Here is a 27,186-nt window from a genome sequence, read left to right on the forward strand (position 1 = left end):
CTTGGTTATGGCTTAGAGTGGCTTCTTCAGATCCAAGTCAGTTCTGCCTACTTCCTTCATGTCCCTCATCCCCTCTCGGGCTGATGACTTCCTGGCCAACATGTTTTTTGAGGGCCACCCCTAGAGCACTGGTAGGGGAAAGTACCCGTTGGGTTTTGGCCTAGCAGCCAGTTTTGTTTTTCGGGCTTAGCCTTTTAGGGTTATTTTATCTCTCAGCTTGTTGACCCTCAAGTCATCTTCCTGCGCCTGCTAATGGAGTTGCTTTTCTTTATTAACATGTTTTCATGATTCTATTTAACTCGTGAGTTGAGTTTTCAGCAGGCTCCTGAGTCCCTCCTGTGTGCTAGAATAGTGCTACTCAAAGTTCAGTCTGCAGACAGATGCCAGTCTGTGAACTGTTTGTTATCCGACTATGATAAGTATAGAAGGTGAAAGCAAGCATTTAGAAACTTTGAAGCAATGTGATGTTGCTGTGACATCCAAGCAAATAATCTTGCGTTTTACAAAAGTATCAGCCTGTAAAGGATTGGAAATAGAATAGCTTGAGAAGCACTGTGCTAGATGTCCTGGTGACTGTTTTATAACCCTTTGGTTTGCAGAATAGTTGCTCCCTTACAGTGCTTTCATCTTTGTAAAACAGCTAATTCTTACTGAATGCTTACTATGTGCCAAGTGGTCTCCTAATGGCTTTATATGCATTAGCGTTTAATCCTTGCAACAACCTATGGGGTTAATCCCATTTTAGGGTGAGGCAGTGGAGGCTCAGAGTAGAGTAATGACTTGCTCAAGACCACCCAGGTAAATTTCCCCCTTCTTCTACTGAGCTGGCCCACATTCACCTGAATTTAGGGCCTTAGACCACTGCTGAGAGATTTTCCTATAGTTTAACTCCTTATTTATCAAAAGTAATAACAGAGTTGATGACTAATTTTCTTTCAGGATTTGAGGATTCTTTAGAACGGATGGATACCATTAAAGAAATACATTTAAGAGGAATTTTGCACTCAGTATGGGAAAGATAATACTTTTGTAGGATCCAGTCAGAGGCCCTGTTAGGATTGAAATAGAATATTTGAGTACCTTTAAAGTTTAATTTATCTTGAAGGAAAACATTTGCAATCCCAGGTTCTGTTTTCTTGTAACAATTCTTATAACACATGCTCAGAGTAGCTCAGGAAGAATAACAGTGTAATCAGAGTAGATGGAATTCAGGTCTGTGACATCAGAGGGGGATTTCCTAAAAATCTCAGCTTCTGAGTTTTCTGCTTCAAAACGTGGTAGCCCTGTGGTGAATGAACGAAGGCAGACACAGAAGACTACATTCCGTATAATCCCATTTATGTGAAATTGGAGAACTGGCACAATAGTGATAGAGATCAGAATAGTGGTTACTTCTGGCCATGGAGTAGGGGGTGGACTGGGGGAGGAGTGTTACTGATTGGGAAGGGCACAAGGGAGCCTCCTGGGTAATAGAAAGAAAAGAAAGAAAAAAACCCAGCCCAGCTTTTGGGTTATCTAATAGATGCAGCCCAATGCCTGCCTGGTGGTATGTCTTCCACCCACAGCCCTCATGGTCTATCTGTCCATTTCCAGGCCATGTTACATTATATTTAAGATCATTATGAGTCGGAGCTGACTCAACAGCACCTAACAACAACAACAACATTGTTTACACTGACTCCGTAACTGGCATTTGATAAGTTTGGAACTTTATTGAGCTTGTCTAGAATAAGTGCTTCTTTATGCTTGGCAGGGAGTCCCTGGGTGGTGCAAATGGTTAACATGCTCGGTTGTTAACTGAAAGGAGGTTTGAGTCCACCCAGAGGTGCCTTGAAAAAAAGGCCTGGTGGTCTACTACTGAAAAATCAGCCATTGAAAACCTCATGGAGCATGGTTCTACTCTGACATACATGGAATCTCCACGAGTCAGAATTGACTTGATGGCAACTGGAAGAAGGCTTGGCAGACCTTGTCCCTCATGCAGACGATACCTGCAGATTTGGTTCTCTTTCTTACCTTTGGTGTAATTTAAGTATTGATGTCAGCCTTTTTGAGAAAAAGATTTTCTTAATTCTTCTTAGGATCAAAAGGCTCTGTCTTTTAGTTCAATGTTAACAATTTACCATGATTTCACAAATGCAATTGAAAGCCGTTTAATATTCTTTCCTAAAGATATGCCCAGGGATTTCTTTCTCTGTTATAAGCTTGTAATTGTTAACTGCCCAGACCCATTTTGAAAGACTCAAGTGATGTCAGATGGTCGAGTTGTTCACTTACTGGGGCCCAGGTACTGTGGCTCGGATGCTTTGAGGGTGTGGGCTCACTAAGAGATGTGCCCCATTAGAGACCTGTCCCATTTCTTGCTCTTTGCATTGCTCCTGAGATCCCCAATCAGAATCATTCTTGGGGCCTCTGTTCTCCTGCTACTGTGAGCTCTCTACAGAAATCAGCCTTCTCTCTCCAGCTGAATGATTTTAGATTTACCTACTACTGCAGATACCATTTCACTGCTGAAGTTCAAGTGTGTAGTCCATGGGTGGGAATTTTCTTTTTCAAAGGAGGGAGGATCTTCTTTAGCTGTTCTAAACTGGTGTTTGGTAATTAGTAAGGAATAAAGATGTGATGAATAAATGGATAGGTGGGTAGATGGGTAGTCACAGCGTTGTGTAACCATACCACTATCTAATTCCATGACATTTTCAGTCACCTCAAAAAGGAACCCTTTAGCAGAAACTTCTTCAGTCACCTGTTTATGGTTCAGAATTTATTTTTCAGAAATTATAGCAAAACAACAACAACAAAAAAAACTTAATTTTTTTCTCAGAAGAACAGCCTTTTGGAAACTATGTGATTGGAAGCAGCAGATGCTTGTGGGAATGAGGTTTCCCTGAGAACGCACCTGGCAGGTTATGTCAAGGATCTCCTGGGGGGTTAGTAATAATAATAAGAACTAGTGTTTCTTGAGCATGGTGCCTGGCATTAGGCTCACATAATCCTCACAACAACCCTGCTAGGTGGGTGGCATCAGTCCCATGTTACAGTGTGGACTCTGAGGTTCAGAGATGTTGTTTTTCAGTTATATATAACACATCACCCCAAAACTCAGTACTAAAACAACAGTGATTTATGTCTCACAATTATGAGATTTGATTAAGAGGTTCTACTGCTTTATGTGATCTCATCACTTGGTGGCTTAATTCAGCTGTCATCTTGGCTGGGGCTGGAATGTCTAAGATGGCCTCATTCACATGAGTAGCATCTTGGTTTGCATCTGTGTGGCCTCTCTCTACACGTAGTCTCTCATCATCGGGTAGTCCAATCGAAGCTTCTTTACATGGCACTTGGCTTCCAAAAAGGTAAAAGTGGTAGCTGCCGGGCTTTTAATGGACAGGCCCAAAATTGGCACAACATTACTTTCCACCATATTCTCTTGTCCAAAACAAGTCATAAGGCCAGGCCAGATTCAACAGAAGGTGAAATAGACTCCATCTCCCCTCCCCCTTTATTTTTTGGTAACAGCTTTATTGAGATATAGTTAAAGTACCATACGATTCACCTATTTTGAAGTGTACAAGTCAGTGGTTTTCAGTGTAGTCACAGAGTTGTATAACCATAGCACTAATTCCATAATATTTTCATCACCACAAAAAGAAACCTTATACCCTTTAGCAATCACCCCTCACCATTTTCCTCCAGTTTCCCTCTCTCCTCCCCCCGTGCCCTCCCCCCCAGCTCTAGACAACCACTAGTCTACTTTCCGTCTCTATGGATTTGCCTATTCTGGACATTTCGTATAAATGGAATAATTCAATACGTGGTCTTTTGTGACTGGCTTCTTTCACTTGGCATAGTATGTTCACCTGTGTTGTAGCATGTACCAGTACTCCATTCTTTTTTTATTGTTGAACAGGATTTCGTTGTATGGATATACCACCATTCATTCATGAGTTTATGGACATTTGAGTTGTTCCACTTTTTGGCTATAATGAATAATGCTGGTATGAACATTCATGTACAATAGACTCCATCTCTTGATAGGAGGAAGGGCACATAAATGCAGGTTGAGAGGAACTGGTGACCATCCTTGCAGACAACTACAGTCCTACTTTGGCCTCAACAATTCATGTCTCTTCTGTGTTCAAAAGCACCCATCCCCTTCCAAGACCACCAGATGTTTCATTCAATAACTGCATCAGCTTGCAGTGCAGGGTGTCATCATCTAAGTAGTCCACATATAGATGAGGGGCCTAGCCTACCTTTGTTCACACTGCTCCCTTTAGTCCCCACCCCTCATTCTGACTTCTGTCTCAGCCTCAAACAAAACATCACTTCCTCCAGGAAGGTTTTCTTTACCGACCCCACACCTCCAGTAGAATTTGCCAATTCCGTGTGGTTTAACTGCACTCTGTACAAACCTCTTTTAAGGCACCTCTTCTCTTTCCAAATTCAGTTAGTTCCCATTTTCTGTTCAGTTTACTTCCTTAATGTCTGAAATCAGTCAGTCTTGCTCTTAGTGTCTTAATTTAGGCTTTCACCATTACTTTTATTTCATCACAAGTTATCTTTTGTTTAAATATGAAAAAGCATAAGGAAAGAAACAAAAAGAAACCTGTAGTCACACCATGAAGATCATCGCTTTTGACATTTTGAAAATGTAATACATTCACTTAGCTGGAAAATTCAAATGGTGTAGAAAGATATGAAATAAAAGTAAAATTCTGATTTTCCAGCCCTCTGATCATCTCCTCAAAGATGACCACTTCTAGTTTCTTTTGTATCGTCTAAAAAAAGTCTTAGCAGAAATTACATGATACAGAGTACCAAAGAGAGATGAATTAGCACATGTAGACAAGAGAGAAACTGAGATCCAGAGATGGGAAACTAACCTAGATGGAGCTTTATAATGTTTTGTAATGGGGTCTAAATGTTTTCACGTTCAAACTGGCAGGTCTGTGTATCCTGCTTTACAATTGGGAAATATTATATTTTTATTAAACCAAAGAAGCTATCAGATGTTAAAATGTGAAGGGGGGAACCCTTAAAATCCATGATTCTTTCATCCTCAAGTCACCCTTCTAGGGTGCTATCCTACGGCAGTATTTGGAATCGAAGGTAGAGATTTGTGAATAAATATTTTTATTGCAGTATTAATTATAAATTGGAAATGATGCAATCATCCTTTGAATAATCAATGTAAGGTTTGCATGCAAGGAAATGTCACCTAACCGTTAAACTGTTGGGGCTTTCACCATTTCTATTAGTCAAGACATAAGACCGCAAGTGTCAGAACCTCAGCCTTGAATATTAATCAACAACAAAGAAACATCAGACATCTGAGGAAAGCCTCCAACGTGAAAGATGATGATCAAAACAGGCAGACAGAAGGGACTCTGAGGGAAGAGACAATACAGGTAGCAGAAACCCTCCTACCAAAAAAAAGACCCTCTAATATTCTTTGAGTAGGATACTGTATAAAAAGGAACCTAGGGAAACAAAAGCACTTAGGAAGAGTGTGAAACTGACTTCAGCCTGAGAATTAGATCCAAAACGCACGTTTGAGTAGCCAGATCTTGCCAAACTAGAATTTAAGGCTTTTTGCCACTGGTGGAAGTTTGACGTATGGTTACATATGTATGTATGATGTATGGTTTGAGTTTTGTTACCTATTGCTAAATAAGAAATCACACCAAAATTTTTTTTTACTGTGCTTTAGGTGAAGGTTTACAGAACAAATTAGTTTCTCATTAAATAATTAAAACACATATTCTTTTGTAACATTGGTTGCCAACCCTGTGATGTGTCAACACTCCCTTTCTCGACATCGGGTTTCCCGTTTCCATTCACCCAGCCTTCTTGTTCCCTCCACCTTCTCATCCTTGCCCCTGGGCTGGTGTGCCCATTTAGTCTCATATATATGGTTGAGCTATGTATATTATTGTTTGTTTTATGGGCCTGTCTAATCTTTGGCTGAAGCACCCCAGGTCTTAATGGCTAATGATTCTGTGATTTGGTCAGGGTTTGGCAGGACAGGAAAGATTCATCTCTGCTCCACGTGGCTTCCCCTGGGGCTGGAACATAGATGATAATCAGTGTCCTGCATTGGGTTTGTGCATTTTCTACCCTCAGATGAGATTTATAAACTTTCCTCTTGGCTTCATGTCATGTCCAAAGGGGTACATGTCCAACTGGGTTCACTTATACCTACAACATAGAGGAAAAGCCAGTTGGTTTAGTAGATGCTTCAGGAAGGAGAGAAGGATGGGAGCATGATGGCACACTAACTGCTGGAAAGGGCCAAAAGTTACCCAGGCTGAAATACTATTATCCTTCTCTGTATTCCAAACCAGTCTTGGGCGTCTCCACTCATACTGACTTTGTTTGACCACCTTCATATTTTGCTTGAAGATTTAATTAATCATATTCTTTCAGCTATTTCAGTTTCAATGGAATCTTGTATTCCTGGCTTATTTTAACAAGAAATCTCTCAAATTAAAAAAAGAAAAAATCACATCTGGCATCCCAGTTGGATGGCTGAGGCAGGTGGGGACTGGGTGAATGGGGTTTCTCTTTGCCACCGGTCTCTCAATGTGACTAGTTTGAGCATCCTCACAGCATGGCAGTCTTAGGGTAGCTGGGTTTCATCCATGTTAGGGTACAAAGGTAGAGGCTACCTTTAAAAAATAAACCAAAACCTTTTTATTTAACTTTTAATAACTGAAAAATTTCCTACTTAAAAAACATTGCAAAATAGTGCAAGTTATTCCATATACTTTTCACCCAGGTTTCCCCAGACCTCACATAATCACAATACAATTGTCTGCCCAGCTTTCTTAATGCCTGAGCTCAGAATTCTCAGGATGTCAATTCCATCACATGCTTTTGGTCAAAGCCACCACAGGTCCAGCTAGCCTAAATTCAGAGGAAGGGGAAATAGACTTCATTCCTTGTGGGAGAGTGGCAAGGTCACAGTGCGAAACAGTACATGGGCTGGGAGTCATAGCAGCACCTTTGGAAACACTACTACAAGTTCCAGTGGCAACAGGTGAACTCTTGTTTCAGTGATGCATCCTAAATAACAAAATTTATTTTTAGGTTCTTACGAATATGCCATAGTATCAAGACCATTTAAAGTAAAAAAATCAAGCAAAACAGTATCTCTATTCATAGATCAGAAAATAAGAAACCTTTCTTTTTAAAAATGTTTTTGTGAATTGGTTAGGTCACGAAAGAAGGTAATTTTTAATTCTATCACCAAAATTTCAAAATGACTCCCACTTATATACCTCAGATCATCAGAGGTACAAGAGTCTTCTCAGATGGCCATCCAGGTTAACCACCCTACCAAGCTCATGGCAGACACAACTAATCTTAGTTATGGCACTTTCCTGCTAAGCCTGTGAATGTGGCTTCAGAAACTTCTTACTGAAGCAATCTTAGGCAGCCACTATGAATAGATTTGAAACCAATTTACCAGCCTTCGTTAGGCTTGTTGTTGTTAGGTGCTGCCGATTCGGTTCCGACTCACAGCGACTACGCACAACAGAACAAAACTCTGCTCAGTCCTGTGCCATCCTCACAATTGTTGCTATGCTCGAGCCCATTTGTTGCAGCCACTGTGTCAGTCCATCTTGTTGAGGGTCTTCCTTTTTTTCGCTGATCATCTGCTTTACCAGGCGTGATGTCTTTCTCCAGGGACTGGTCCCTGCTGATAACATGCCCAAAGTATGTGAGACAAAGTCTTACTTTCCTTGTTTCTAAGGAGCATTCTGGCAGTACTTCTTCAAAGACAGATGTGTTTGTTCTTTTGACAGTCCATGGTCTATTCAGTATTCTTTGCCAACACCATATTTCAAGTGCATCAATTCTTCTCTGGTCTTCCTTATTCATTGTCCAGCTTTCGCGTGCATATGAGGCAATATGACCCAGGCATGGCTTGGGTCAGGTACATCTTAGTCCTTAAAGTGACATATTTTGCTTTTTAACACTCTAAAGAGGTCTTTTGCAGCAGATTTGCACAATGCAATATATCATTTGATTTTTTGACTGTTGCTTCCATGGGCATTGATTGTAGATCTAAGTAAAATGAAATCCTTGACAACATCAATCTTTTTCCCATTTATCATGATGTTGCTTATTGGTTCAGCTGAGGATTTTTGTTTTTCTTATGTTGAGGTATAATCCATACTGAAGTCTGTAGCCTTTGATATTCATCAGTAAGTACGTGAAGTCCTCTTCACTTTCAGCAAGGAAGGTTGTATCATCTGCGTATCGCAGGTTCTTAATGGGTCTTCCTCCAATCCCGATGCTGGGTTCTTCACATAGTTCAGTTTCTTGTATTATTTGTTTAGCATACCTATTGAATAAGTATGGTGAAAGGATACAATCCTGACACATACCTTTTCTGATTTTAAACCACACAGTATCCCCTTGTTCTGTTAGAATGATTGCCTCTAGGTCCATGTACAGGTTCCTCATGAGCACAATTAAGTGTTCTGGAATTCCTGTTCTTTGCAGTGTTACCTATAATTTGTTATGATTCATGTAGTCGAATGCCTTTGCGTAGTCAGTAAAACACAGGTAAAGTTCTTTCTGTTATTCTCTACTCTCAGCCAATATCCACTTGACATTAGCAATGATACATACCCTCCTTCCACATTCTCTGCTAATCCTTTCTTTTTAGAGACATTCAAGCCGAAGCCCAAAAAGGTTTAGTGACTTGCCCACAGTTGGTAAGTTTTGACTAGGATGGAACTCTCCCGATTCCAAGCTTAGTGCTTTTCCTCATTTTGCCGTGCTGCTGCCACCCAGCTCAAATTCCACAGAAATTCTCAACACACCTACCAAAGGAAAACTCCTTTTCAATGCCTGTTGTACCCAACTCTCCACCCTCACCTCCACCCCCACTCCCTGCCTTCTCCAGGAACCCTGGTAGTTATAGCAGGGCACCAGTTTCCTGGCAGACAGAGATAAAGTGTAAGGTGATAAAGGTGAGTTCAAACCCTCTTATTAACACTGTGACTGGGCAGGTTATGTAACTTCCTTGATCTTTGAGTGTGCCCTACTTCCTGTTGTAAGCTTCAAGAAGGCAGAGTTTTGTGGTTTTTATTTGTTTTTCTTCATCTCTGGTTCCTATGGATCGCTATGAGTTGGAATCAACTCAACGGCACTGGATTTGGTTTTGGTTCCACAGTACCTAGAACACAGTGTTCGGCACAAGGTATAAAAAAAAATTTTTTTTTTGCTCCGTAAATATGTGTTGGATGAATGGGAGATATTAGCATTTTAGAGAGTGATGTGAATCCATGTTAGGTGTCTGGGCCTCTTTCTCCTTTCCATTTGAGACCCTGCCCTTGCTATTTAACTTCTGTGAGTCCACGTGTTAGGGTTTTGCACATGTTCTTCCAGGATAGGAATGTGATATCTGGCAACGTATTGATGTAAAACAAAATAAATTCTGCTTCAGCAGAGTCCTTGGGATGCCCCATGGAGTTCACAAACCCAGTTGGCATTTGAATTGGGTTTCTAAACCTGTAAGTAGGAAACTACCTGGTGACCTCATTGTACTTCTTTATAATTTGAAGAAGGTAAAGGAGAGTGTTCAGGAGTGCCTTGCTGGGCCCATCATTGGCCAACCAGCAAGAAGTTATGAGATGTCCAGGTTTTATTTCACAGTCAGAGATTCTGGGGAAGGTGATAGAGTGACATCTTTCTCCTTCTGCATGCTGTTGTTGGTGTCTGACCCTGCTATCATTAGTCAATGTGAGAATGGAAGAGGAAGGAAATTTAACAGTCTGGCCTCTCTGGCTAATTGGCTTGGAATATGGAATTACAGCATGGCTTTTTTGAGCCCTTTGTCCCTATTTTATCAGAAACTTAGATCAGACATTTTCATTGCCCTGGGAAGCCTTTCCAAATAGATGAAGTCCAGCTCAGTGCCTTCTTTGTTTGCCAGGTGTCAGATGACAGAATGTCCCAACAAGGATACCGCATGGTGGTATGCCAGGAGCCGTATTGGCTTAGGAATCTAGGTAGAGTTTCTTCAGTTCTCTGGGCTGTATTTCCTTATCTGTAAAATGGGGATTGCAGGACCGTGGTGAAGAATAAATAATACATCTACAGTTTATGGCACCTCGATGGGCAATGAGGAAAAATTAGTATACTGCTTTGGCCTGTACAGATGTGCTGAGTTTTTGCTTTTGGATGGATGGTAATGAGGAGCTCTCAGGTGAGGAGCAGAAGCCAGTTGCTGAGAGTCACTCCCAATCCACCCTGAGAATCTCCACTGGCCTGAGACTACTGTGGGACAGCTCCAAAGTCTTCTCTCATCTGCAGTCATAACCACGTAACCTATCTCCCTACTCCTGCCCCTTGCTGTCCGTTTTCTCTCTGTCACCCTAATAGCATTCCATGTTACTCAGAGTAAAAGCCAGAGTCCTTACAGTGGCCAGCAAGGCTCTATATGAGCTGGCACCTGCTGCCTCCCTAACATCCACTATCACTCTGTTCAGGCACACCACTCCAGGGCCATTGTATTTGCCATTCCCTCTGCCTTACCATTTCAGGAGGTAACGTATGATCATGAACCAATGGAACTGAAAGAAGGAGTCCAAGCTGCACTGAAGGCATTGACAAAAACCAAGGCACCAGGAATTGAGATGTTTCAACAAATGGATGCAGCACTGGAAGTGCTCACTCAACTATGCCAAGAAATTTGGAAGACAGCTATCTGGCCACCCAACTGGAAGAGATCTGTATTTATGCCCATTCCCAAGAAAGGTGATACAACTGAATGTGGAAACTATCAAACAATATCGTTAATATCACATGTAAGCAAAATTTTGCTGATGATCATTCAAAAGCAGCTGCAGCAGTATATTGACAGGAAACTGCCAGAAATTCAAACCGGATTTAGAAGAGGACATGGAACCAGGGATATCATTGCTGATGTCAGATGGATCCTGGCTGAAAGTAGAGAATACCAGAAAGATGTTTACCTGTGTTTTATTGACTATGCTAAGGCATTTGACTATGTGGATCATAACAAATTATAGATAACATTGTGAAGAATGGGAATTATGGAATACTTAATTGTGCTCATGAGGAATCTGTATACAGATCAAGAGGCAGTTGTTCAAACAGAACAAGGGGAATACTGCATGGTTTAAAGTCAGGAAAGGTGTGCATCAGGGTTGTATCCTTTCACCATACCTATTCAATCTATATGCTGAGCAAATAATCTGAGAAGCTGGACTATATGAAGAACGGGGCATCAGGATTGGAGGAAGACTCATTACCAAGCTGCATTATGTGGATAACACAACCTTGCTTGCTGAAAATGAAGAGGACTTGAAGCACTTTCTGATGAAGATGAAAGACCACAGCCTTCAGTATGGTTACACCTCAGCATAAAGAAAACAAAATCCCTCACGACTGGACCAGTAAGCAACATCATGATAAACGGAGAAAAGATTAAGGTTGTCAAGAATTTCATTTTATTTGGATCCACAATCAACACCCATGGAAGCAGCAGTCAAGAAATCATTTGTATTGCATTGGGCAAATCGGCTGCAAGAGATATCTTTAAAGTGTTAAAAAGCAAAGATGTGACCTTGAGGACTATGGTGCACCTGACCCAAGCCATGGTATTTTCAATTGCCTCATATACATGCAAAAGCTGGACAATGAATAAGGAAGACCAAAGAAGAATTGACACTTTTGAATTGTGGTATTGATGAAGAATATTGAATATACTATGGACTACCAAAAGACCGAACAAGTCTTTCTTGGAAGAAGTACAACCAGAATACTCCTTAGAATCAAGGATGGTGAGAGAATATCTTGCATACTTTGGACATGTTATCAGGAGGGATCAGCCCCTGGAGAAGGGCATCATGCTTGGTAAAGTAGAGAATCAGTGAAAAAGAGGAAGACCTTCAACGAGATGGGTTGACACAGTGGCTGCAACAATGGGCTCAAGTGTAGCACCAATTGTGAGGATGGTGCATTCTGTTGTGCATAGGGTCACTATGAGTCAAACCCAGAACCCAGCTCAAATGGCACCTAACAACAACAACAACAACTTCCTTTCCCTTCCCTCAGAAAGGTACACAACTTATATTCTCACTTCCTTTTGAATTTTGCCCAGCCATCTCTTAGTCAGAGTTCTTCCAATTTCCCACCCACCCCATTTAATAGAGCACTCCCACTGGCATTCTCTGTTTCTAGTCTTCCCACCTCTCTTCTCTACCTAATATGTTATGCTTATTTGTTCATTGGCTGCCTTACTCCTCACACTAGAATATAAACTCCTTGAAGTCAGGGACTTTTGTATGTTATGTTCACTACTCTATTTCAAATATTTGTTGAATGGTTGAGTGCCCCACTCCCCCCGTATTTCTGGCTGCATGAGGTATCTTGTGAGGCATTTCTCCTTCAAGCCTTACCTTTGGCTTCTTTTCCTCCTTATCTTGTCGTTACAGAACTTTAGGAGTGGACCTCAAGAGCTGATATTGTGTTACTGCCCTGTGACAGAGCTGGTGCTGAGCACTGTAAATCTCTTAACATTTAATCGGCATGACAACCCTATGACGTTTGTTTTATTAAAGAAGAAGCTAAGGATTAAAACCAAGCCAAACCCGTTGCCATCAAGTCGATTCTCATAGAGACCTTATAGGACAGAGTAGAACTGCCCCATACAGTTTCCGAGGAGCACCTGTTGGATTCAAACTGCCGACCTCCTTGATTAGCAGCCGTGGCTCTTAATCACTATGCCATAATGATACTGCCTCAACGGCTCCATCTCCAGGCTAAGTCACCACCTCCTGTGAGCTCTGCTCCCTTGCTGCCTTCTCACTTCACACCTGGCCAAGACAGAGCTTTGTCCATGCTTGATGGCATGGTATACTTCGTGGCTCTTTGGTACTCCTTCCTTCTTGACCTCCTAGTTTATCCTGGTCTCTGCCTTTTTGATGACAAGAATCTTGCAAAATACTCCTCTATATCTTTTCCTCAGTTTATCTTTGTCCAATCCTTTTTTCTCCTTCCTCCCACATCTTGTAGCATATACTATGGGGAAACCCTGGTGGCATAGTGGTCAAGAGCTGCAGCTGCTAACCAAAAGGTTGGCAGTTCAAATTTACCAGATGCTCCTTGGAAACCCTATGGGGCAGCTCTACTCTGTCCTGTAGGGTTGCTATGAGTCAGAATCGACTCGATGGCAACGGGTTTGGTTTGTTTTTTAATGTCCAAATATTGTTTTCATGGAATACCTTGGAAAAGTGCCCTCAGGTCTCACGTGGGCCTGGGCCAGCATCTTTAAGGCTTTAGCTGGTCTGTCAAAAGCTTGAGAGGCTTGTGGTTTCTGACCTGGCAAGTGGGCTTGGGCACATACACCTTAAAGTGGACATGCTATGAAAAGGGAGGAGACAGAGTGCAGGTGCCCACAAGGAGGGAAAGGTCTTACTGTGCTCCTTCCTCCAACATGTTTTTACAAATACAATTTCCTCTGTGGTGTTGTTAGCTGCCATCGAGCTAACTCAGGGTGACCCCATGCACAGCAGCATCAGGACCAGTGTGATCTATAGAGTTTTCATTGGCTGATTTTTCAGAAATAGATCACCAGCCCTTTCTTCCTAATCTATATTAGTCTAGAAACTCCACTGAAAGCTAGTCAACATCACAGCAACACACAGATCTCTGCTGACAGGTGGGTGGTAGCTGAGCTTGAGGTGCGCTGGCTGGGAATCAAACGCAGGTCTCCTACATGGAAGGCAAGAATTGTACCCCTGAGCTACCACTGCCCCCATTTCCTCTGTATGGCTTGGGAAATTCTTTACTTCTCTTGGCTCAGTACGTTGTTGTTGTTAGGTGCCGTCGAGTCAATTTTTGACTCATAGCGACCCCATGAGACAGAGTAGAACTGCCCCTTTGGGTTTCCTTGGCTCTGATCTTTACAGAAGCAGATCACCAGGTCTTTCTCCCTTGAAGCCGCTGCATAGGTTCAAACTGCCAACCTTTCGGTTAGCAACCAAGTGTTTAATGGTTGCACCATGGGGGCTCCTTATGGCTCAGTATAAATAACACCTATTAATCCTATACATCTCACCCATGTGTCACTTTAGTGCCATTGAGTAGGCTCCCCACCTCCATTCTGTGTCAGATTTCTGTCCTTCATCTTGGTTTACAATCTTACAGTCATGACTCTGGTAATAGAATTAAGGTCTCCCCAACTATCTGACGAGCCCTGGTGGTGCAGTGGTCAAACATTCAGCTGCTAACCAAAAGGTCGGCAGTTTGAATCCACCATCTGCTCCTTGGAAACCCTGTGGGGCGGTTATACTATCTGAAAGCTCCATGATAGCAGAGACCTTGTCTAGCATTGATTGGCTACTAGATTCCCCAGTAACTACTTGCCGAGTGATTAAAGAGGAAGAATTTAGAGATGTATAGAAAAGAGGACAGGATGAGACTCTGAAGAAGGCTTTTTCAAGTTATTAAACTCTGAGCTTGATTTTGCAGAAAGGATTGTTTGTACTACTTTTGCCTCCCTCACCTATTCATTTTTTTGTGAGGGGTGTAAGACAGAGTATTTATTATGTAACAGGGGTTGGAGCACGCTATAATACGGGCAGTCACAGCTTTGTGAAAAATCAGAACCAAGCAATATAGCTTTGGGGCATTCTTACCTCCACTGAATGCCTCCCCTCACTCTTTTCTGGTCCTCATAGTAACAACTCTCATAAAAATAACTTAAAAAAATTTTCTACTCATAATCCAGTTGCCTCATCATCTCAAATAATTTTCATGTTCTTATTTCTTATGAAATTTTTACTTACATGCAAAGTGCCATTTGTTCCTGGCTGCCATTGTAGTATAGATACCACTGTGTATTCTGTTTCTTCCCCCCACTTCCTTTTCATAAGCTACTTTCCTATAAAAAGTTTCTCAGCCTCAGCACATTGACATTTGGGGCTGGATAATTCTTTGTCGTGGGGGACTGTCCTGTGTATTGCAGAATGTTTAGCCACATCCCTAAGCTCTGTCCATTAGATGCCAGTAGCATCTCCTAGTTACAACAAACCAAATAAGTCTCCAGATGTTATCAAATGTCCCCTGAGGGCCAAAATCGCCCTTCTTTGAGAACTGCTGCTATGGAGTGTCATAATTAAAAATTTAAGTTGGCCATTGCTTTTGAGCCCAGTGGAGAAAAAGGCCTTCCTTAATCAGCTTTATCGGCTGGAAAATAGATGACTTTTTGGTCGCCTGCCCAGGGAGAAGGCTCTGGGAATTTGAAACTATAAAGAACTTTTTCTTTCCTGACTGGACAGATTTTGTTTCTGATCCTCTGTCTAGTCTGAAGCTGGAGAATATGGGTGGTTTGAAACTAATTCGTAGATTAAAACCACCAAAACAGTAAGAGTTTGAGGCAAATGTTCCAAGTCTTTTAATATTAATTATTAAATAATAATCAATATGTAAGGAGCTCTGATGGCACAATGGTTAAGTGATTGACTGCTAACTGGAAAGGTCGGTGATTCAAACCTACCAGCTGCTCTGCAAGAGACAGACCTGGCAATCTGCTGCTATAAAGATTACATCCTAGGAAACCCCATGGGGCAGTTCTCCTGTCATATATGATCGCTATGAGTCAGAATCGACTCAACGGCATACAACAAAAATCAATATGTAATTGTCGTTAACGAATAATAAATCCAAAACCAAACTCAGTGCCGTCGAGTCATTTCTGACTCATAGTGACCCTATAGGGTGTCCAAGCCTGTAAATCTTTATGGAAGCAGATTGCCACATCTTTCTCCCGCGGAGCGGCTGGTGGGTTCAAACCGCCAACCTTATGGTTAGCAACCAAATGCTTTAACCACTGTACCACCAGGGCTCCTTAAATAATAATTACCAGCTCTAAATAATAGAGCTAATATTTATCGAGCACTTATTGTGTGCCGGAAACCCTCGTGGCATAGTGATTAAGTGCTCTGGCTGCTAACCAAAGGGTCGGCAGTTCGAATCCGCCAGGCGCTCCTTGGAAATCCTGTGGGGCAGTTCTACTCTGTCCTATAGGATTGCTATGAGTTGGAATCAACTCGACAGCACTGGGTTTCGTTTTTGGTATTGTGTGCCAGGCACTTTTATATATTAGCTCATTTAGTCCTCAGAACAACCCTCTGAGTTAAGTCTTGTTATTATTCCTTGGTCACATGTGCTAGGAAGTGGTGGAGCTGAGATTCAAACTCAGCAACCTGACTCCAGAGCCCGCTCTTGTCAGTAACTACCATGTATGGGCACCGACTGAGGTACCTGACTCTGGGCTGGGAGCTTTATGGACATGGCTTCTCATTCTTACAATAGCCCTCAGGGTAAGTGATATTATTCCAAATTCTGTAGTTGTAAAGGACCAGAAGAGAGCATGACATGCTTCAACTGTGTCATGGAGCCCCTCTTATACATGAGTGAAAATTTTTTATAACCTCATTTTCCTTTTTCCCTTGGAACTACCACTCACTTATTCAACAAATGACCAGTTAAATGCCTTTTGTAACTTAGTGCTAGGCAGCCAAATGAATGTTGGCATTTCTTTTTTTTTTTTTTTTCCATCTCCACCCCTCACTTCCCTGATAACCATCAAAGATTGCTTTTTTGGGGGTGTAAACCTTTTCATGAGTTTTTATAACAGTGGTCTCATATAATATTTGTGCTTTTGTGATTGATTTATTTCACTCAGCACAATACCCTCCAGATTCATCCACGTTGTGAGATGCTTCGCAGATTCATCATTGTTCTTTATCATTGCGTAGTACTCCAATGTGTGTATGTACCGTAGTTTATCCATTCATCTGTTGATGGGCATCTAGGTTGTTTCCACCTTTTTGCTATTGTGAACAATGCTGCAGTGAACATGAGTGTGCATATACCTATTCGTGTGACAGCTCTTATTTCTCTAGGATATATTCCTAGGAGTGCGATTGCTGGATCATGTGTTATTTCTATTTATAGCTTTCTGAGGAAGGACCGTATCGTTTTCCAGAATGGTTACACCATTTTGCATTCCCACCAGCAGTGCATAAGAGTTCCAGTCTCCCTGCAGCCGCTCCAACATTTGTTATTTTCTGTTTCTTTGATTTGTGCCAGTAATGCTAGGGTGGGGGGGTGGGGGTGGGAGTAGGGGGTGGAGATAGTATCTAATTGTGGTTTTAACTTGCATTTCTGTAACGGCTGGTGATCACAGAGCATTTCCTCATGTGTCTATTAGTTGCTTGAACGTCATCTTTGGTGAAGTGTTCCTTTACTTTGCTCATTTCTTTTTTTTTTAATTGTGCTTTAAGTGGAAGTTTCTAATTCAAGTCAGTTTCTGATACAAAAACTCATACACACATTGTTATGTGGCCGTAGTTGCTCTCCCTTTAATGCTACAGCACACTCCTCCTCTCTACCCTGTGTTTTCCATGTCCACTCAACCAGCTCCTGTCTCCCTCTTGCCTTCTCCTCTCACCTCCAGACAGGAGTCATTTCTTTTGCCCATTTTTTAATTGGATTATTGTCTTTCTGTTGTAGAGGTATTAGATTTTCCTGTAGATTTTAGAGATTAGATCTTTGTCGGATTTGTTACATCCAAAAAATTTTTCCCAATCTGTAGATTCTGTTTTTACTCTTTTGGTGAAGTCTTTTGATGGGCATAAGTGTTTAATTTTTAGAAGATCCCAGTTATCTAGCTTATCTGGAGTTCATATGTTGTTAGTTATGGTTTGTAGCCTGTTAATGCCGTGTATTAGGGTCTCTAGCATTGATTCTATTTTTTCTTCTCTGATCTTCATAGCTTTTGGTTTTATATTTAGGTCTTTGATACATTTTGAATTAGCTTTTATGTATGGTGTGAATTATGGGTCCTGTTTCATTTTTGTTTGCAGATGAACATCCAGTTTTGCCAGCACTATTTGTTAAAAAGACTGAGTTTTCCCCATTTGATGGACTTTGGGCCCTTGTTGAAGATCAAGTGACCATAGGTAGATGGATTTACATCTGGGTTCTCAGTTCTGTTGCATTGGTCAATGTATCTGTCATTGTACCAATGCCAGGCTGTTTTGACTACTGTAGCTATATGGTAGGTTCTGAGGTCAGGTAGTGTGAGTCCTTCAACTTTATTCTTCTTCTTCAGTAGTGCTTTACTCATCCAGGGCCTCTTCCCTTTCCATATAAAGTTAATGATTAGTTTTTTGGTATTTGGATTGGGATTACATTGTATTTGTAGATTGCTCTGGGTAGAACTGACATTTTCACAAAGTTGAGTCTACCTATCCATGAGCATGGTAAGTTTTTCCATTTATGTAGATCTCTTTTGGTTTCTTGCAGTAGTGTTTTGTAGTTTTCTTTGTATAGGTCTTTTACGTCCCTCGTTAGATTTATTCCTAAGTATTTTATTTTTTTAGGGACTATTATAAATGGTATTGTTTTCCTGATTTTCTTTTCGTCGTTTTCTTTATGGGTGTATAGGAATTAAATGTTGGTATTTCTAATTGTTAGTTTATTCTAAAACTCAGCATGAACTCTGAGTTTTTTTTCCAACAAAAATATAATCTATGATTTTTAGTTATAAATCATCATGTATCTCTGGCTTGGCAAGCAGATATGATACCTGTAAGAGTGATGTACTTCCTGGCATGCAAAGGAACCCAGCTTTTCTTTTAGCTACCGTTTGTTAGATGCTTACCAGAGTGCTTTGCTTATGTTGTCTTTTTTTTTTTTAATATTTAATTTTATTTTTGGTAAAAATATATACAGCAAAACCCTGCTCACATTCTACAGTGTGTAGACATCATGCAATATTGGTTACATTCTTCACATTGTGTCAGCATTCTCATTATTTCTGTGCTAGTTGTTTCACTTCCATTTACATAAACTTCCTGGCCCACAACCTTCTCATATATGCTTTAAAATGGCTGTTGATCTTTTGGTCTTAGTAATTTTTTTTTTTTTTTTAATGTAATACTCAAGGGTGACAATCTTTACTCATTGGTCTAAACTGTTACTTAGTTTAAAGTGACTTCAGGGGTAGCATCAATTCAAGGTTTGAAAAGCAACTCAGGGCAATAGTCTCAGGGACTCCTCCAGCTTCAACAGGTCCGGTAAGTCTGGGTTCTTTAAGAATTTGAAGTTCTGTTCTACATTTTTCTCCCATTTTATTAAGATTCATCTATTGTATCCTGATCAGAATGCTCAGTAGTAGTAGGAGGGTACCATCTAGTTCTTCTGGTCTCAAGGTAGAGGAGGCAGTGGTTCATGGAGACAGTTAGTCCTGTCTCTGATCCTTGGGTTTCCTTCTTTCTCTTTTGTTTCAGACAAATAAAGACCAATAGTTGTGGCTTAGATGGCTGCTTATAAGCTTTTAAGACCCCCAGACACTACTCACCACACTGGGAGGTAAGACATAAACTTTAAGAATTATGTCTGTTTACTGGGTTGTACCATGAGACCATGGCCCTAAGCCCCCAAGCCAAGAGAACTAATCCCATAAGGTGATTGGTTATGTCTAATTAGTATCAACATCTATATTTCGCCACCTCCCCCCACTTTTTTTGGATTATTGCTGTTGTTGTAAAACCATACACAACCTAGAATTTGCCTGCTCTTTACATTGTCTTATTAACAGATACAGCAGTCCTGGTGGTATTATTATCCCATTTCACAGATGAAGAGACTGAGATTCAGAGAGATGAAAGAACTTGCCCAAGGTCAAATAGTAACTAACTGAGCCATACACTGAACTCACGTCTGTCTGATTTCCAGTTGTCTTCTTAACTACTATGCTCTTTTACATTCCATTAGGCAATATCCTTAAAATACTTCAAAATTAGCAATAACATTTATTGTCAGCAGTGGTAAAGAAGGAGGGATCTGTGGGTAAGACGTGTTCTCTGGTGCAACTTTCTTCCTTTTCTTTCCACAAAAGTAGATGAGAATGGCTTTTAGTGAGTGTACTGGGAACTTAACAACTTTTAACTACCATTCCATATACTTGTGACTTCAGGCCTTAACATGACAGATCTGCTCAGCTAGCCTGAGCACTTTGATGACAGTCCTCTAGTGACTACGAGGTGTCATGGACCTGTGCCAGTCATGTGAAGACAGCCTGACCATGAGGACGCTGGGGGCCTGTAGGCTCCTAAAGATGGCCTTGGGTTTTTCCAGCTTCCCAGGGATAGAAGCACACTCTGTTTTGGTTATGCAGAACAGTACATTTTCAAAAGCCTTGGTCACCAGGCCTACCCAGCACTCAAGGGTAATGGAGTATGAAAAGACAACTGCTCTTTGCAGATCCAGTTTACTCAGCTGGATGGTGAGCTGCGTTCAGTGCCTTCTGGCTGGGAGCAGGCTGAGTTGGCCAAACCTGGCTGGCCTGGGGAAACAGGAGGTGTTTTAAAGTCTTACTCTGCTTACCAAGACTGGTTTGCTTCATTCTTCCTCTTAGCCCCCTTCCACCCAGGTGCAGCCTGGTTTATCTGTTCTAATACTGCTTTTAACCAGTCTTGAAAACATGGTACACACATTGGTTTGGTGAGCAAGAAAAAGAAGACCGCTTTGGGTAAAATGTAGCTAGGGAAATTGGAAGGTGTAGGTGGAATAGAATGGGTCAGTCTCAGAAGGATTGGTGCCAAGACAGTGGTGTTGGGGCCTCTCCATGCCCAGCTCCACTCTGCAGAGCAAGCCCAGTGCTGCAGGCTGTGAGTATGGGGGAACACCTAGGGTAGCAGGGGTCTTTCTCTAGGATATATCCTGCAAAATAATAAGGAGGGTCAGCTGCACCAGAGGGGTGCAGCCTCCAGGGCCTGGGCACAAGGCAGCACAGCTCTAACCAGACCTGCAGCTGGTGTGGCATGGTGCCCATAGGCATCTATAACTCTCTACCCAGTGGTCAGTGTGGTTAGCCACAGGGGAGACTTAGGGAGAAACCTCTTGAAAACTGACAGCTTTTTTATTCTCTGAAGCCTCCTTTGGGTTTTCATGGAAGTCACTGACTACATTGGTGGCATTTGGTGCCTCTTTTTTAATCTATATTCTGCTTACACGGGCTCCCCAGAGTTAAGAAGCTATAAAAAGTAGGACACAGCACAGAATGATTCTAACTAAAATGCTGAAAGTGAAGATGGCAAGGATGATGTCTGTTTTCGCTGGATGAAAGGACTCAGCCCAGCAAAGAATAACAGAAATGTGATGACCACGTCTAGAATCATCAGTGGGCCAGAAGAGCTTGTTTCTTCCAAGCCCTTACTCAGTTCAGCTCTGCTAATATTTCAGAGCTTCTGCTCCTGGGTTATACCCAGATCCTTACACAGAGAAACATGGCCTCTTTTTTAAAAAAAACTTTAAAATACAGAAATACCTCTTCCTTATAGAAAGTAAATAATACCCATAATTTTACCATCCAGGAATAGCAGTTATTAACATTTTGATGTAAATCTTTTGGTCTACATTAATTTTTTATGATGCAGCCCTTTTTGAAATTCAACTAGTGTATTAGACTCTGTCCAGGGAATGTATTTGCAACTAATATAATGCTACATAAAAGTGTTGTTTGGTGTTTTTTGTTGTTTTTTTAATTCATCGAGTCCATATATCCTCAGTGGCAACTTGGCTTGGCCTCTTGGAATATACAAGTCTTTTCTCTCTCTCTCTCTCTCTTTTATTGTGGTGGAAAAATATACACCAAAACATCCGTCAGCACGGCTTCCACATTTACCGCTCAGTGCCATTGATTGTATTTTTCCCGTTGTCCCCCATTATCGCTATCCTCATCCAAAACATGACACTTCCATTAACATAAGCTAAGAGCCTCTCTCTTTCCTCCTCTCTGCCACCCCTGGTAAGCATTAATGACCTTTGGTTTGTGTGTATTTGCTTATTTCAGAATATGCAAATTTCAAGAGTGGGGATCAGTTTTCACTGAGGTCTCCATTGCAGATGTCAAACTCACGCTGCTGACTTCAAGTTGTATTTTCCCCCCAGTCTAAATTATTCTTGTTTTTAAAAATCTCAGTACAGTGTAAAGCCCTGCAATATGGATTGCTTTCCCTTTTAGCCCTTTATTAATTTAGTTTATAGGATAACAGCAACATGATAGCTATATTTATTATCTGTTTACTTTGTGCCAGGCTCCGTGCTAACTGCTTTACAGAGATTACCTCATATAACCTTTGTAACAATCCTGGGAAGTTAGTGCTGTGTTGTCTCCATTTTTCAAGTGAGGAAACTGAGCCATAGAGAAGTTAAGGGACTTGGATTTTACTTAGGTGGACTATGCTGGGTATATTAAGCATAACCCTCAAATCTAGTGAACCTGTATCTGTGACCTTGGGGTTACAAAGATGAAGAAGACCCAGCTTCTGCTCTGTGAGGCTGAGCTGAGAGCCTGACGGGGGCAGGGGTTAGATAAGGGGTCTGAGGGGTTGATGGAGACACATCTGACACGTGGGTGGATCATGGCAACGTTTGAGTAGTCTGCTGCTCCAGACTTGCCTTGGCTCCCAGAGAGAGTGGGTCCCTCCTCCAGGAAATATTTACTTTCCTGTCAACTCTTGCGGAAAGTCTTATCAGCTTGCAGCCAGGAAGCTTGCTGCTGTGTGCCAGCAGGGCTACAGCCCTTTTGGTTTTGAGACACCATTGCTGCTTCCCCTCCTTTTCTCTTCCTCCTTGGCTTAGTGGCCCTTTCCTCCTTTGATCACAGGCTGTCTTACATGCCCAGGCTGGGATCCTGATTGGAGCAGTGGCACACTCCTTAGGAATTCCATGACCCATCCTTAGCCTCTCAGATTTTAGGGGCTTTCCGAAGCTGGGAAGAGAATGGAGCCCCCTCCCCCTCACACACACTTATTCTGGGGCTTGTACCTGGAGTGTATGTGCTGATGTAGAGAGCTTCTTAGGCTCCCAGGCACCAGACCCTTTCCCCAGTACACTTCTGCTTAAAGATCATAATTAGGAACAGGCTTAGGAATGATTTTGATGCTTTTAAATTTTATTTACCTTAGGGAAAAAATCTCCATTATGTTTGAATTTTTAGCAGTGTGTTGGTTCTCTCTGAGCTTTTCTGTTTACCCTTGAAATGAGTCCATTTGGTAGCCTGGGAGACCTTGTTGGCCTGAGGGATTTTAGAGAGGGAGTACAAGATTGTATTTGAGTTGTTCTTCATGGGTAAAAATGGATTTTTGCTTCTGGGGGCATAAGCATCATGCGTAGTTTATGAAGGATCAATATTCCTCTCTCTTTCTCCCCATCCTCCCCCCAGAAAGCCCTTTCCAAGTACCTTTGGGCAGCCTATGGATAACCATGCGCTCCTCAGGGCTGTGGGTGAGAGCCTGGCTCCTCCAGTTGCCCTGTGGCTTCAGATTTGAAGAGACCCTTTAGGAGAAGGTATATTCTGTGACTGCAGAGCCCACCCTCCCCTGGTCCAAGCTGGGACCTTTGCTGCATGGCCCACTTCCAAGATCACCTAGTGAGATTGAATCCTTACAGTATAATGCGATGGCCCCAAGACCAGGGATTGCCCTCAGCCCCTTTCTGGAAAGTTTAGGCTATGCCAAGATCTCTTTAGAAGGGCTTGACCTGACAGAAGTAGAAGTGACTGCCTTCCCTAAGAACTTGAGGCTAATAGGGTCTTCATGTTTTTTCTTAGTAGTCCTTTATAGTTGCTGCAGACAGTAGCCAGATAAGTCCTTTTCTGTAGCTGGATTACAAGGCAGGCTAGGAACAGCTTTTCCAAGCGAGCCAAGGGGTACAAGGCAAATCATTCATTCATTCTGTACCTCCTGTGTTCCAGGTCTGTTGAGTGCACTCTGTTAGGGAATACAGGGGTGACATTGGAGTCCTTAGCATTTTTGTCCAGGTAGAATCAGGAGCTGGGTGTCACCAGGGGTCATCTTAGAGACCAAAAAGACTTCCTTAATAGGACCGTTCCCTGTTCAGGCAGAGAAGAAGGGAGATGAGGGTGGACATTTGGTAGAAGGGCTCTTAGTGGTAGTCACCTCCGGCCTGCTGATATGGTGGGGGTCAGTAATAGGATGGCTGTGTGGTAGTTAGCATCGTTAGGAGGCAGTGCCCTGGCATTCCAGAGTTATTGCCCAGCAGCTTGGCATCCACAAGGAGCTGGGCTCAGACAATACCTTTGGGAAATAGATGCCTCTTTCACCCTATATCTCTATCTCTCGTTCTTCAGAGATTCGAAATCATTGTATAAAATGGGATTGCCTATAGGATCCCCTGCTAGGTTTATACAGTGCCCATGTTGCCTCCACGTATCTCAGCTATTGGGGAGCCCCGCCTTTTGTCCATCAAGTTTCTGTCTTGGGAGAGTAATAGTAGCTAACCGATATAGAATACCTGCTAGGCACTGTATACTAGGCACTGGCCTGTGTGGATTAGCTCATTAAGTCCCTGAAGAACCTAATGAGGGAATAAAAAAAAACCAAACTCTTTGCCATCGAGTCAATTCTGACTCTTAGCGACCCTATAGGACGGAGTAGGACTGCATTATAGGTTTTCCAAGGAGCATCTGGTGGGTTCAAACTGCTGATCTTTTGGTCCTATTATTATTCCCATTTTACAGATGAGGAAACTGAAGCTGGTCACACCCTAAAGGTGGCACTGAGGCTGGACCCCAGGGTGTCCAACTTCAGCGCCAGCTATCTTTACCTCCACACTGTGTTTCTGGACATGCTGCTAGGCCCAGAGATTGTCTGCTTGTGCTATGATTCGGGGAAGGGCTTCTATGCCAGTGATGACAGCAAACAGTGTCCAAAAGTATACCCTAAGTTGAGTGTGCTGTGTACTGGGCATTCAGAGTTTACTGAGTTTCCTTCTGTTCTTTCTGTCTCCTGGCTCTCCAAACTGGGTTACTGAACATAAACCCACTGCTTTGGGCACCTGAACCCACTAAGTGGATGGAGAGAAATCAGATGCCTTGAGGCCTTCTTAGCATATCGGAGGCTCCCTACATACCCACTCTACCTACAAAGCTAACTCCACTTAATCCTCCACCTTAGGTTTTTCATGGCAAGGACTAGTCTGTCTCTTTTCTTCAGGCAGGCAGAGTCTGGTGTTTCAGTGGAAAGGTGGTTGGTCTTGATATTGGAGACTTTTTGACCTGACATCAGTGACAAGCTGGCCAGAACTTGTGAAGCTGAAGTTGTTTCCGTAAACTCTGGCCCTGTCTCCCAGGTTGGCAGAGTTTTAGCCACAGTCTTATAGGCCAGGCCACTCCCTCTGTCTCCTTTTCTCCACTGGAGAAGTTTCTGGCCTTATATTTGCCAAACAGCATGTCTTCATGGGTAAGACGGTGATTTTCAGGACCCTTTGTCACTGGTTTTTGGATGGATGTTGGCTTGTGTCGGTGTTATGAAACGTCAGGAATTGCTGCGGATAACTTGGTGGAGCCCAGGCACCCCACACAGTTCTTTCCAAATCTACAAGGATGACCTTTATTTCTCTGAAATGGTGGGCAGTATGCTGCAGGGAGTAGGCGGTAGGGATAGGCAGACTCCTTACAAGTGAGTCTGCCTCGAATCACCTTCTCACCATGTTCATTGAGAGTGGTCATCCTGTTCTATCCCTGACCTCAGAACTCAGCCCATACCAGGGCTCTTACCTAAGGTGCACTCACGTGAAAACACAACTATTTTTATTGTTGCAAAATCCAGCCTGACAGTGGAGGAAGAAAACAACCTGGGATGTTTTCCATAAATATATCTGCTGGAGCTGTTAATGAGTAACACAGGAGTCTGGTACGTGTAGAAGCCAGTTGTGGTCTGTATACCTAAGATAAAAACACGCTTTGTGTTCAGTAAAAAATGATATGGCAGTGTTTGCCTTCTTAGAAAATGTGACAAGTACTGTTTGAATGAGACTCCTGGGGCTGGCACTCGATGTGAGTCAGGCTAACACTGCCGATAACAGAGCAGCCTGTGCCTGGGCACTAATGGGTAAAACCTAGCAGCTACCTCCTTAGTGATCTCTGCCCCCTTGGGCAAGTTGTAAAGAACCAGTTCCCCTCAAAGTAACCTATCCCTTTTTTGTGTAACCCAGAACTGAAAGTAATTGTTTTCCTGATTTCTATTTAACCTCCCCAAATCATGGCCGTAGTTGTCTTATATTCAGGGGCCCACTGGTATTGGGAGTTTGTGGTCTCCGAGCCACTTTCTGTTTCTATTCCCTTCTCTACCTTTTCTCTCCTTGCTTTGTTTCCTTGATTCCCTGATCCCAAGGAACTTTCCTGCTGCTTGGCAGGGTATGAAATGATAGGTTATACATTAACCACCAGCACCACCAGCCCATGGTGATCCTACCAGTCAGGAGAAGCCAAGGCTCTAAAGGCTGGCTGTTGTAGCCAGGGCCCATCTAAGATGACATGCATTTCTTAATGAGCCACTCATTAGCTGTTGTTTCCTTAGATTTTCTTGTAGCAGTGTAAGGGAAGAGAAAGGAGGACGGGGCAGTTCAGACTGGCAGTAGAGATTGACATTCCTCGTACATTAACTCCTTGAAAGAATCTGTCCTGATTCTGAATTCCACTTGTGTTTATTATTGGTCCCACCAGTTTGGCATTTTATTGTGTGCCACCTCAGAGATGTTTTTGTCTCTTCTTTCCAAACTGTCTGTGAGATGCCTGAGTCAGGGATGGTGTCTTTTATTTCTGGATTCCCCTGCAGGGTTTGCTGTTAGAGAAATGAGAAGTGAGCATATGAGGTGAGAGGGAGAGTGAGCAAAGTGTCGGCAACAGCAGCTTCCTTCTCCTTCAGCACATTTTCTGGCTGTGAGATAGAGTTCGAGCAGTCTGGAAGAGTCTTCAGGCAGAAGGGCAGGTGGGTAGGTAGGCACTCGAGCAGGCAGAGTGGACTTACTTTTTGGATGACCATGACGTACTTCTAGCTGACTGGAGTCCAGGCCGGCCCCAGGCAACTGCAGGATTGATTCACGCTACCAAACTAAAGAGAACTGAAGCTGCTGAAACAACACCCCCGAGCCACCCGTGTATAGAGTTTTGCCTGCTGAGAAGGGAAGCTCTGATGTCTTCCTTCCCAGGTTGTTGAGGTGCCTGGAATCCTCATGAATAAGCAGATGATTGAAGAATGTGGGGTTTTCAAACAGAAGGAGTAAGAAGTCTTTGAGGGATCAGTTTCTGATGAATCACCC

At 42.4% G+C, this 27,186-nt stretch overlaps 1 protein-coding gene across 1 annotated transcript in view; it reads left to right on the plus strand.

Annotated features, from left to right (window-relative positions):
- CYSTM1 (cysteine rich transmembrane module containing 1) overlaps window positions 1-27,186 on the plus strand; it is a 96,236-nt gene that overhangs the window by 58,695 nt on the left and 10,355 nt on the right. The gene's annotated exons all lie outside the window — the stretch shown is intronic.

The sequence above is a fragment of the Loxodonta africana genome, chromosome 2 (genome assembly GCF_030014295.1).
Source record: "Loxodonta africana isolate mLoxAfr1 chromosome 2, mLoxAfr1.hap2, whole genome shotgun sequence".
In the NCBI taxonomy this organism is placed as follows: domain Eukaryota; kingdom Metazoa; phylum Chordata; class Mammalia; order Proboscidea; family Elephantidae; genus Loxodonta; species Loxodonta africana.